Genomic DNA, 14,024 nt, shown 5'->3' on the forward strand with positions numbered 1-14,024 from the left:
TATCCACTGGAATTTGATCTCATGTTGCGCCTTGTTTGCTTTGGTGAGCTCTTTCAGCGTTTCGTCTGACATACTATTACTTATTACTGTCCTGTTTGTACTGAAGAGTGATCTTAATGCAGCCTGTGAGTCACTGAAAAGTACCCATTTTCTAGCGTCTGTTACCAAGTTTATAAACTTTAGAGCACACAGAATAGCGAAGAGCTCAGATGTAGTAGATGACGTCATGCGACATAATTTAAACGATTCCTGAATATTGAGCTGTGGTATGATAAATGCCGATGTTGAAGACGTTGCAGTACTTGAGCTATCTGTGTAAATGTGTATGTACCCTGGATACCGCACGTGTATCTGATAAAGCGCTAGTTGTTGAGCAGCTTGGATGAACGTGTCTCTCTTTCTGATATTGCCATCCACTGAGAATGCAATGCTTGGTATTGCAAGCAGCCATGGAGGATAGTCCATTTCAGAGCTCCAAAATTCATTTCTGGGTACTATATGTACATTACTGTGTACATCGTTATGAGCATTGCTTTTATCTCTTGGTGAAATCTCCAGTGCCAATGGAAGGTACTTGTGTTGCGTCTGTAAGCGAAAAAAAATGGCGGCATGTTTCAATTGTTCTCACGACTGGAAAGGGTGGTTGTCGAGTCTCTGCTATGACAAGGCTGCTGGAAGTCGCTCGTGGAACACCTATGCAGACGCGCAGTCCCCTAGCTAATAGTCTTTGAAGTCACTCCTCTCAAGTGTGGGAAAGGCCGTGTAACACTGCTGCAGAATATGCAACTTTTTGTCGTATTAAAGCATTGTGAACAGCAAGCACGGATGATACAGATCCGCCCCATGATGTCCCAGCAATTCTGCGGAGTATATTCACTAGCGTATTCACCTCATTTTGGAGTTTCTTTATGTGAGGTGCCCATGATAGCTGCCTATCAAGTATTACTCCGAGAAACCGATGCTGTGTTACAAACATTAGTGGTTCTCCTTCTAAATTGAGATTGAAGTTCTTTAACTTCTTACGGGTGAAGAGCAATACAGCTGTCTTTGCGTGAGATAGAATCATTCCTCTTTCTTTTAAAAAGTTGTTGGTAATATTTATTCCGTCTTGCAATGCAATATGAATTAACCGTATGTCCGTGCCACATGCCAAAATGCACACATCATCTGCATATAACAAGTACTTCAAGCTGGAAGGCAGTCTTTTAGCTAAATCAGCCATAACACAGCTGAAAAAAAAGGGCTGAGTACGCTTCCTTGTGGCACTTCCTGTTTGACGTCGTGTTCTGCTCTTTTTTCTTCGCTCGTCTGAATGAATATTTTGCGACCTGATAAAAATTTGGATACCCACCGCAAAGACCTGCCGGACAGTCCGAGTTCCAACATACTCAGCAGAACATGAGTGACTGACTGTGTCAAATGCCCTTTTGATGTCCAAGAACACTGCGACCGTCAAACTACCACAGGCGCGTTCATGCTCCACATACGTTACCAAGTCCAGTATTGCATCCATTGTGCATCTCTGTTTCCTAAAACCTGTTAAGTAGTTGGAGAATACACCAGTTCTGTTGCACCACCATTGAAGTCGCGCATCAATCATTTTTTCCATTACCTTACATAGACAGCTTGTCAGACTGATTGGGCGGAAGGATTCAAGGTTCATGGGCGTCTAGGCCGGTTTTAAGATCGGAATGATGCGAGCAGACTTCCAAGACTCGGGTATATTTTCTTGCATCCATTGATTATTGTAAATATCTAAGAGAATAGTTAAGCCTGTGGGCCCAAGGTTCTTTAGCATATTGTACGTAATGCCGTCCGGTCCAGAGGCCGATGCTTGACGACACGATGCTATAGCACAATGCAGCTCCCTTAACGTAAATACAGGGTCTAGTTGAGGATGCTGGGCCCAAAAGCAAGCATTAATGTTCTGGCTGGCTAACGCGACAGAATTATCAAATAAGGCACAATGTGATGCGGCGGGCCTACTGATAAGTTGACAAAATTTATCTGCTACCACAGCTTCCGGTTTGTCCAAGGCTACAGCAAGAGCACGAAATGGGAAGCTCTCTGATACAGGACCACTAAGTGCTCGAATTACAAGCCAAATTCTTGGAACAGGTGTGTGGAGAGAGAGCGTGCCACAAAAATCACGCCAGCGTCGTTTACCTAAATTTTCTAGCCGTCTGCGCATTACACTGTGGATTTTCTGTGAACTTTTATATGCTTCTAAACTTCCGCTGCGTCGATATGCCCTTTCTGAACGTCGTCTGATGGCTTTTGGATGTTCATACTCTCCATCGACTGCACCATAGTTTTTTGGCATAGGGACTTTCTTTGTACATTTATTCGCATTATCTTGCAGAAATTCAGTAAAGCTTTCAACTGTCGTGAGCTCACTATTTTGATTTGTTAGGTGGTACCGAAAAGCTTTCCAGTTCGTCAGTTTGCTGTAGCGTCCTATGTCGTCATTTCGCAAGTAGGGGTGATTTATTAGAATGGGAAAATGGTCACTCCCGCGTGTTTCTACATCCGTTGTCCATACTACACCATTCACTAGATCTTGGGAACGCATGGTTACATCGATGCAACTCGAGTCCACATATCAATCAATCACTTGCTAGGTACTCACTATGTTGTATATATTCGTAATTTCTGCATAATAGGCTGGTATTCACTATGCCATCCTTCGTCATTTTTCGAAGAAGCATGGTACACCCTAAACACTTGCAATGAACTTTGTATTGCATAGCAGCTGACGACGACAAAGAATTACGCATGAAGTGGGTGTTTGATACAGTACGAGATGAAGAAAAAGCTTCCGTAATGTGTGGGAGCCTTGGATGACCCACACATTACGATTCACATCGTGTGAGGTTCGGTTGTTCCTTTGCTGTTGTAAAATGCTTTATTACTCAACGTGATTCCTTTCCCAACATCAAGCCTGCCTAAAGCAAGCTGGCGTAGTAGTTCCAAGCACAAGCATAGCTCAGCGGTAGAATACTGGGCTGGCACGCAGTGGACCCTAGGTCGAACGTCACTGTGTCACCTGATGTCTGTAGTCTTTTTTCTTAGTTGTTTTCTTTATTTCGTGCGATAGTGGTTACGGACACCGGCGGCGGCGGACAACTACGGCGCTGCGCGTTACCCGTGTCGTGATCTCATAACAGCTTTCGCTGTAATACCAAAAGCGACATGCAATAACCAGTGCGCTTGCTTCGACCAAGGAGAAAGTTGGACTAGTATGTCCCGATTTATGCTTCAGAAGGTGTGCTTGAATACAACGCCTTTGAATGTGAGGAATAAAGTCGCCAATGTAGTTTGAAGTTTATTTTATTTCTTTGTGATTCAGAAAAAATGTAAATACATGTAAAATGAAGGTACCAGACGTGCATGGCACGAAAAATTTGCCTCATCTCTACGCCCTCGAGGAAACTGTCTGAAGACATACGTGACTTCAGAAGATAGCGGCCGATTTGATCCAGGAAGGAAAGTTTTTTTGGGGGCGCTCTATAGCATCCCATTTCTTGCCCTTAGGGCACGCTCCTCTTAGCCTACTGGTTGTCGTTCTGCGATGTGTTCGCGATCTTGACATTGAGAGGAGAAGAAGAAGCCGATACGACTGTTGTACAAATCTTTTTCTTCTTTACCTTTTCGTATAGATTTTTGTTTGATTTATCTTGCGCATCACAGTTTTTAGTTGGAGACAGCGGTAGCAGTAGTTTGTAACAAATGCTATGGAAGATACTAAAATAACGATAAGGAAATCTCAACTCGGCGCTGTTAGCGACATTATTATATATATATATATATATATATATATATATATATATATATATATATATGTATATATATATATATATATATATATATATATATATATATATATATATATATATATATATATATATATATATATATATCATCAGCCTGACTACGTCCACTGCAGGACAAAGGCCTCTCCCATGTTCCGCCAGTTAACCCGGTCCTGTGCTTGCTGCTGCCAATTTATACACGCAAACTTCTTAATCTCATCTGCCGACCTAACCTTCAGTCTCCCCCTAACCCGCTTCCCTTCTCTGGGAATCCAGTTAGTTACCCTTAATGACCAGCGGTAATCCTGTCTACGCGCTACATGCTCGGCCCATGTCCATTTTCTCTTCTTTATTTCAACTATGATATCCTTAACCCCGGTTTGTCCCCTAATCCACTTTGCTCTCTTCTTGTCTCTTAAGGTTACACCTACCATTTTTCTTTCCAATGCTCGCTGCATCGTCCTCAATTTAAGCTGAACCCTCTTTGTAAGTCTCCAGGTTTCTGCTCCGTAGCTTAGTACCGGCAAGATACAGCTGTTATATATCTTTCTCTTGAGGGATAGTGGCAATCTACCTGTCATAATTTGAGAGTGCTTGCCGAATGTGCTCCACCTCATTCTTATTCTTCAAGTTACTTCAATCTCGTGGTTAGGCTCTGCGGTTATCACCTGCCCTAAGTAGACATAGTCTTTTACAACTTCAAGTGCACTATTACCTATCTCGAAGCGCTGCTCCTTTCCGAGGTTGTGTTACATTACTTTCGTTTTCTGCAGATTAATTTTAAGACCCACCTTTCTGCTCTCTTTGTCTAACTCCGTAATCATGAGTTGCAATTCGTCCCCTGAGTTACTCAGCAATGCAATGTCATCGGCGAAGTGCAAGTAACTAAGGTATTCTTCATTAACTTTTATCCCTAACTGTTCCCATTCTAGGCTTCTGAAAACCTCCTGTAAGCACGCGGTGAATGGCATCGGGGAGATTGTGTCCCTCTGTCTTACACCCTTCTTGATTGGTATTCTGTTGCTTTCTTTAAGAAGCACTATGGTAGCAGTTGATCTCCTGTAGATTTCTTCCAGAATGTTTATATATACTTCATCTACGCCCTGATTCTGCAGTGTCTGCATGACGGCTGATATTTCTACCGAATCAAACGCCTTTTCGTAATCTATGAAGGCTATGTATAGTGGTTGGTTATACTTTGAGCATTTCTCTATTACCTGATTGATAGTATGAATGTGGTCAATTGTTGAGTAGCCTGTTCTAACTGCTGCTTGTTCCTTTGGTTGATTGAATTCTAATGTTTTCTTTACTCTGTTAGCAATTACCTTTGTAAATAGCTTGTATACTACAGAGAGCAAGCTGTACATATATATATATATATATATATATATATATATATATATATATATATAGCATCGAAGGCGTTATTTGAAGGTCGTAGGTTCGATTCCTGCTCACAGCTGGTATATTTTTCATCCACTTTTCTTTCTTTTTTCTTCTTATTTACATTCCATTGATTCTAATAATTTCCCCTGTACATTCCTTGGCATTACTGTCTGTTATATCTCATTAATATTGTGTTAAAACACGGAAATACGAGCCCTTAGGTATACACTTCTCTCCCTTATATATATATATATATATATATATATATATATATATATATATATATATATATATATATATATATATATATATATATATATATATATATATATATATATATATATGAGATCTAACAGACAACAATGCCAAGGAATGTATAGGGGAAGTTATTAGAACAAATGCAATGTGAATAAGAAGAAAAAAAGTGGGTGCAAAAATAAGCAGCCGTGAGCAGGAATCTAACCTACGACCTTGGAATAACGCGTTCGATGCTCTAACCACTGAGCTATCACAGCGGCCTCCCCTCCACCCACTTCAGTGGTTAGTGGTTAGGGCATCTAACGCGTTATTCAAAGGTCGTAGGTTCAATTCCTGCTCACGGCTGGTTATTTTTTTCACCCACTTTTCTTTCTTCTTATATACATTTCACTTGTTCTAATAACTTCCCCTATACATTCCTTGGCATTATTGTCGGTTAGATCTCATTATTATTGTGTCAAAACACGGAAAAACGAGCCCTTAGGTATACACTTCTTTCCCTATATATATATATATATATATATATATATATATATATATATATATATATATATATATATAAATGGAAGAAGAAAATGTGATGTGTTGCTTTTCTTTCATAGGCGGGCCATTTAGGTTGTGGAAGCAGATGAGTGGGGAGTTAGCAAAGGAAACCGCACTACTGAAAAAATCAGAGGTATGCTTTCAGAGAAGTACTTAGGCCTTCTTTATTTAGTCGCATGAGCAATGAGCAGTTTCTCTATCAATCGCTTCTTGTCCATCACTTACGTTCAATTTATGGAATATTCAGAAAAGATCTTAAAAGTTAGACTGACATGAAGTCGATGGTTCTCATTAAAAATGAGAATTTATACAGGGTAAATGATGTAGGAGCACTATTTTACTGAAGATAAGGGCCGACTTACCGTTTATAACAGAGTTTTCGCAATGTGACTGCAACGCGAGAACCCACAGTCGAGCAGAAGCAGCCAAACTGGGCCCTGTCGTAACTACAAGTCATCATGACTTTCACGTGCCCCCCCCCCTTTTTTTTTAGATGAGGCATGCCAGGCAGGGCTGTCGTAGAAAGACCGGCGTGAAACAGGCGTTTCACCTTTTTTCCCGGTACTGCCATGGTATAGTCCTGCTCGTACGATCGACGCAGAGACGACGTTTAGATACGATGCTCACGAGCCTTTGTTTTAAGATGCAAAGCACTACTTCGACTCACGTGTGTAACGCCATACGTACGTGTGTCCATACGAACGCACGGCCACGCGTTCCCTTCGCCGTAGGTGTTGGAGCTTGCCAAGTAGGTCATGCCGCAGCCTCGCAGCTGCGCGCTGACGTCACTCTCTCCCTCATTCGCAGCACGCTTGCTGCAGCGCCCCCAGCTGCTGGCTCCCCCGCCCTTTCGCAACATACTTCTTCCACGCTTCACCTTCTCCACCTCCCGAAACTCTCAACCACTCGTCGAGTAGAAACACTCTTTCGGCTCGCTTATCTGCGATAAAACTTACACGAAACCCAACTTGCATACAATGTCTTTGCGTTTTAAACAAACATTTACTCGAGTGAACGCTACACTGAGTTTCAGTTAAACCGTTCTTCCAGCCACCGTGGCGACGACCGTTTCAAACGGGTCAACGCCATGCGCACCGCTTCTGCTTCGCTTCCCATTAGGGTTCTCTTCGTATATGTAGTCCATATTTTTATCAAGGCCTTAGATTAGTCCAAAAACACGAAATGTGAGCGTCGGTGTCGTTAAAGCGTCAACAAGAGAGGCATAAAAAATTGTGCTGTTAGCCTTATAAGTGCTCATAACATCAGAGGTTGCCCAAAGTTTGTGGTCTGATAATGGCATAACATGTATGTGACATAATGCCGGGTCACATGATGACGTCACCACTTGGCATTATCGCTTGGTGGAATGGGGGCCAGTCCCGGTGCCACTGGCTGCTAGACTTCGTGAGGTGCATAAAGCTTTCCATCAGTCCGATTACGCGGGCTCTGCAAAACCACGTTACGCACAAAAAATCTTTTGGTAGAGTGAGCGTGAGGACGTCCATATAATCAATTAAGAAGCAAAAAAAATTATCATACATGTGTACGCACAGAATCAAGTGCCACGTCATGTTTATGCGATTGCGGCTGACCAAAAGGCCACACTGTCCCTTACAAAGTCGCCTAAGGCGGCTCCGTGTTGATTATGTTGATCTTACCACCAGAAGCAACACCTTACACGAAAGAATACTGCATCTAACGTACTTTTTTGGCTGCCTCAAGGATCGGCGAACTTTTGATCTAGCATTGACGACGTGTTACAAGCTCACGGTGCGACATCATAACGAGGTCAGAGACTTTTTTAGATCTGTGACACCATGGTTACGTCACTGAGGGACGTTACAACCACTTTGTCTAAGATCACTGGTACTTTTTGAAACAGCTTGTGTGAACACCAATGCCTCCAAATGTATCAACGAGACGAATTTCCTGAAGCACTGCCTGCGTTAAAGCAGTTCGTAAGTCTTTTGACATTTTTTCCCAGTGTGGCATTTTTATGGCCTATCGGGGCATCGTCTCACCTCGCGATAACCTGGAGGTTCCCCATCACCTGGAAAAACACGTCAGACGGACCTTCTTCGTCTCCAAAGCATCGTCTCCCGATCGTCTCCCGAGAATCGGCTCTCTCAGGAAGCGCCCCCTTTTGCGACAAAGAAGACTCACTCCCCTGGCCTGCCACGCCAGACCTTACAGACAGCAGTCAGAAATGCCTGATTTGAGATCAGCCGAGGAGGAGTTTAGCATCATTAATTTACTAACTATCCCATAATTCATTAGTCATGAATTTGTTATGTGATTACTTTTTGCTTATAGATTATTTGTTTCATAGCGCATCTCCCAGAGTGGGTGTGAGCCATACGTAGAGGTTACTATCACCATCATCCTCATCATCATCATCATCACCATCATCAGCATCATCATTCGAACAAGCCACACCAACACAGACAGAGTATCCAAACACCAAAACCAGAAGTCAAACTTCGGAAACCATTAAAACGTGTGTGTATGGCTGCTTTAGAAGGGTCACATAAGGATAAATTGTGAGGAGATAGACAATAAGAAAACGTGTGACACAGGTTGGGTGTGGGCGGACCGGCAATGACGCATGAGGCAGGTAATGTAAGGTGACATTTTGAAAAGATGGGAAAGAAAGAGTAAAATTGACTGGAAAACAAACATTTGTACATTATAAATACTACGAGCAAGGTTGAGTCCAACCCCTTCGGAGTTGTCAAAATTCGCCGACAATGTTTACAGGAAGTGACAAGCGGCACAGCGAGCTCACGTCCAAATGGCAGCACCGACACAGCGCATTCTTTCCTGTTGCTATTGCAACAGTCAAAGCTCACAAAAGTGCTTATTGAACGAAACCTTGAATCGACAAAAGGAAAATGACTTGGAGTTGTGGGCTGCACAGATGGAAGGACTGAATCCTACACGCCCGTGGTGTTCATCTGTGCCTGCACTTACGTATATGTGTGCGTGCGTGTGCGCATTGCCTTAAAAGAACTCTTTCTCCCAGCGTGCGCGCTCGGAAAAGGGGTTCCAATCATGGAGCTCAGAGTACTCAGACCTGCGTCCTAAGCTCAAGATTTCCTCGAACTCATTCACATTGTACTGTTTTAACAGCAGCTTGCATCGTACGCACAAGCATCCGCGAGGTTTGTTTTTTTTTTCTTTCTTTTCATTACCGCCGTTTGAGGCTGGGATTTAGGCGGTGCTGTTTGTGTATACCGCGACTTTCTTGGCTCATTTCACACGCAAAGCGTTGCCGGGTCATGTGTGAGTACTCTCAGCGCACTCTTTTGTGTGAGTGCTCTCAGCGCACTCTTTTGTGTGAGTGCTCTCAACGCACTCTTTTGTGTGCGTGCTCTCAGCGCACTCTTTTGCGTGCGTGCGTGCTCTCAGCGCACTCTTTTGCGTGCGTGCGTGCTCTCAGCGCACTCTTTTGCGTGCGTGTGTGCTCTCAGCGCACTCTTGCGTGCGTGCGTGCGTGCGTGCGTGCGTGTGCGTGCGCGCGTGCGTGCGTGCGTGCGTACGCGTGCGCGCGTGTGTGTGCGCGTGCGCGTGTGTGTGCGCGTGCGCGTGTGTGTGCGCGCGCGTGTGCGCGTGTGCCTCTAAGCAGCGAGACATGCTGCAGAGAACGGAAGTTTCGGGACACGGACGAGAGACCGTCCCGAATCTTGATTACTCTTTAAAGAGAACATACATTGTGCGTACTTAGAATTGTCCTTCAGAGGATTATTCAAGCTTTACTACATGGCAAATCATCCATTGCATAAATGCACAGAAACACTTGAAACTCTTGACAAAAGAAGTTTCAAAGTCGTTCGTTTCAAGTACATCTGCAACTCAAACCCCCGAAACCTGTTTCATCTAGTAAAGAGCACCTTATCAACGTTGTGAATTAGACACATTGCACAAACTGTAGCGAAATCGCCTATTCCCGGTGCGCAACGGAGAGACGTCTGTTCATTGCAGGTGCTGAAAGCGAACTGCCCCTGACCACGTGAGCGTGCACACCTCAAAGGGCCCTGCAACACTTTTTGAACAGAAAACGCTGCTGATCGGCAGCAGAGGCCCCCGACAACACGCAAGCCAAATATTATAGCATAGTTCACGGCCTGGAATCCACAATAAATTATCAAAGTTCGCTGAAAGTTTCTTTCTCTTCTCTCAACAAGTGGCGGAATATGCCCAAAAATTGCACGTGAATTACCCATCTATCAGCCATTGGCTGATTTGAACATCGTGCGTTCGCTCGTTACAGAGATCACCGTGGGAGGCCGCGACTTGTCCACGCCAAAATAGTGGCGTATTCGAAGAAAAAAAATTCCTCAATGCCACGAAAGGCGTGTAACGTTTATCTGTGGCCCTGCCATCCCTCCCTACTTAGCTTCCAGCGCTTTCGTAGGGACGAGAGAATAGAGAATGCAATTGCAGCATGCGACAAACCTTTGTAACTCCACTCACACTGGACGGATTTTTAACATTTTTGGGGACGTTGAATTCGTGAGGCAATAAGCTTTTCCAGTGAATTCATTTCGTGGTTACTTGAAAAAGCGTTTCAGGGCCCCTTCTAGCTTCTCGTCTACACAATAGTTCCGCCTGCTCCATCGTGCTTCGTCTCTAGACATTTCAAAACATCCTCCTAGATGGAAGAGATTTATGGGATGCCTCGAGGGTGCCGAGTTTTTGCACCAGACGATTCACTATTGAACCATTAGCGAGACGCGCTACACAGGCGCACAATATGCGTCTCTTCCTGGCAGTAAAGTGGTCAGTTAACCTCACTTCCATCACGTTGCGGGTGTTGTGTCCTCTAAAACTAGTACTACATCTTCAATCTGCAGCTAGGCTGATGAGCGACTGGAGCTGTTATGCACTGACAGAAGTAGCAGCAGTATAGGCTCGCTTGCATCGTCTGTTCACCTCTTGAATGCTGGCGATGACATATTTTGCGGTTTAATTCAACCGCTGTAGAACGTCCCTAGATGCAAATGTGTTGCAGCAGGGCATGACTGCGCTTTACTAAATAAAATGGGATGTAGTCAATGGAAGGAGCTTGTCGGGCTTGCTCTCAAGATACGTTATGGATCTGCTGTGTATATCGCTGCTTCGCCCTCGCACATAAAGAGTTTTGAGGACATCCACGTTGACGCAGCTGTGCCCCAGTGACCATTTTGAGCAGTTCTTCGTTGAGCGAATTAAGCGATTCCACCATCCGCCCCTCCCCTCGGAGCTTTTGTTACGATGAACTTCCAATGAACTCATAGCTTTGACGTGTACTCCCGAAGCGCTAATGGTGCGGATGCAACGGTTTCGGCGCACCAATAAATCTATTGGAAGTTCATTGGAAAGCGCTGAGAAACCGAATTCCGGGACATTCTTGAAGTTTCCTAAAATCTGCTATTGCTTTTTCTGTTGATGTGGGCTGGTGTGGTCCAATGAACGATACTTGTACGATGAACCAATGCAGCACTTTCCAATTTCGTCATGCACTAAATGCGCACTCGGAGTGCAGCGCTCAGATACCCACTGAACCTAGCTACACATTCCACATCTTTAAAACCAAGCACGACCTGCCATCGCCTTCAGTGGTCTGGTGGTTAAGGCACTCGGCTGCTGACTCGCAGGTCGCAGAATCCCATCCCAGCTGCTGCGGCCGCGCTTTCAATGGACGCGAAAATGTTTGAGACCCATGTGCTTAGTTTAGGTGCACTTTAAGAAGCCCAGGTGGTCAAAATTTCTGGAGCCCTCCATTACGGCATCTCTCCTAATATGGTAGTTTTGGGACATTAAGCCCCAATAATTATTAATAATATAAAAAAGCGTGAGCTGGGAGAAGGTCCAAAAGAGAGAAAAAGACAGGAGACAGGAGTATCGCATCTTTTTACAAGTCCTTTTCCTCAAGGAGCAGCACTTCTTTGCAAGAAATCTTTATTGACGAATGAGTGATAGAAGTTGACCCCCTATTGTGAATGAGAATCGCCTCTGCAAGTTCCTTTGCGAAGCTATCATTGATCTAAGTGGCCATATCAGAAAAGCTTGCTCCCATGTCACACTGCACCCAATTCACAGCTAAATATGCCAATGGCCTTCCTTCAAGAAATGAAATATACTCCCTTAGCCGTACATTCAGGCACAGACTTGCCTGGTCCATATAGAGAGAATTATTTTAACGGGGAGCTGGAGAAGTTTGCCTGGTTTTTCACCTGACCGGCTACTCCAGTTGCCGAGTGACGACAGTGATATATACAATGATAAACACACAACACATACAGTTACATACCCGCATAACAGTCACATAACACATAAAGTCACTCACACGCCCTGCACTACTTACAACGTTTCGCTCAAGCCTGTGGCCGGTAAGAATGCCAGTAGCGCTATAGTAGAGTCTAACGCACTGGATGTGTTCTGCCATGGGCCTAGAATAGACTCATATACAAGTCTATTGAATACAACATTTATTGTTCAATTCACATGTAACGAAGCTAACATAATGATTAAGGGGTCAAGTACTATTTCTCACCCGGCCTCCGGCGCGCTGCTTATTTCTAACAATAAAACATTACTTGCCTGATTGATTTTTGGCAAATAAAACAGCAACCTTCAAGCAGTACCTGTGGACTTCTTGTTGAGTTCATTCTTCTATATTACGTTGTTTTTATTTTTTGTTGACTAACGCCTGCGAAGATGCCAGGCACAGTAGACTAAATGATAGGAAAAAAATACGTGATGTACACTCAACGCTAACTTCATTCTTCGTAGTGCATCAGAAGAGTTCCCTGCTTCAGGCCAAGACGAAGATGAGTCCTCTGGGCGAAACGTTGGACACCGCTACACTTCATGTACGAATGATTACTGCCCATTACTCACTGCTCACTTATTCTGCATCAAGCCATTATTTCCTTATAGACTCCTGTTCTCGTTAGATTTCCATTAATTTTGTTTATTAACAGGCTTCGTCCAATAGATAAAAGACTTCAAAAAAGTCACTTGAGTGATAAAGATTTGAAAAACAAAGTTTTGTGTACACTTTCGGCCTCTTTCATTCAATTTCTGCGTCCTAATGAACATACTTAAAATATACCATGCTACAGCCACTCAAATTCTGACTGTTGCAGCCCGACACCGTTGTTATTCGGTGGTTATGGGGCTTGAATGTCAAGCAAAGGGCCCGGAACAAAATATTGGCCAAGGCGGCCGCATTTTCGGTTGAGCCGATATCGCTGGACGCCCATGTACTAAGCGTACATTTAATATAAATAACACCAGATGCCCAATCTTTCAGAAGCATCTACCCCCCCCCCCCCCCCAGTAATCACATCGTGGTCTTAGGACCTGTAGTCCAAAAATCATCACGCTGACTGCCGGTCGCGTTAGCCGTTGGAGGAAATGAAGATGAGAGCACCAAGCGAAATGCTTTGTGATCTCGATCTATTTAAGTGTTCCTTTTTTTTCTGGTGTCCTTTTCTATTTAGCACAAGTTTTCCGGCATAGGGTGAACCTACTAGCCCCTCAAGATGTCATGAGGGCACTCGCATATACAAGGAAATTTAGCAACATACACCGTGAAACATGCATATATGAGAGACATGCATGTATGAGAGAATTGATATACGGGGTTCAACGTCCGAAAACCACCCTAATATTGACATAAAAATTAGAATTTTCTTAAATATATTGAATAACTCAGTATAACTATTTTATAGAATGCGTTACATTATTAGAGCAAGTTGTCTTGTCGACCTATTCTAACTTAACCGACTAAAGCAAGGAAGAGGGTTTCTTTAGAATATTTTTTTGAAGTTCACATATTTTTTAGAATTTCGAGATTTGGGTATGTGAGTTATGTGCGAGGACAAGTTATTCTCGTTAAAAAAAGGACATCGATGTAAGCAGCGCCTCTATTTACAAGCAGCACTGGTACTCGTCAGCCTCTAGTTCACCTCGGCTCGCTCGCTGGATTTCGTGCCGACCGGTGGTGATCTCCGACGACAGCGCAGCTTTGGCCGACTG

This window comes from Rhipicephalus microplus, unplaced genomic scaffold (assembly GCF_043290135.1).
Source record: "Rhipicephalus microplus isolate Deutch F79 unplaced genomic scaffold, USDA_Rmic scaffold_403, whole genome shotgun sequence".
NCBI classification, from domain to species: Eukaryota; Metazoa; Arthropoda; class Arachnida; order Ixodida; family Ixodidae; genus Rhipicephalus; species Rhipicephalus microplus.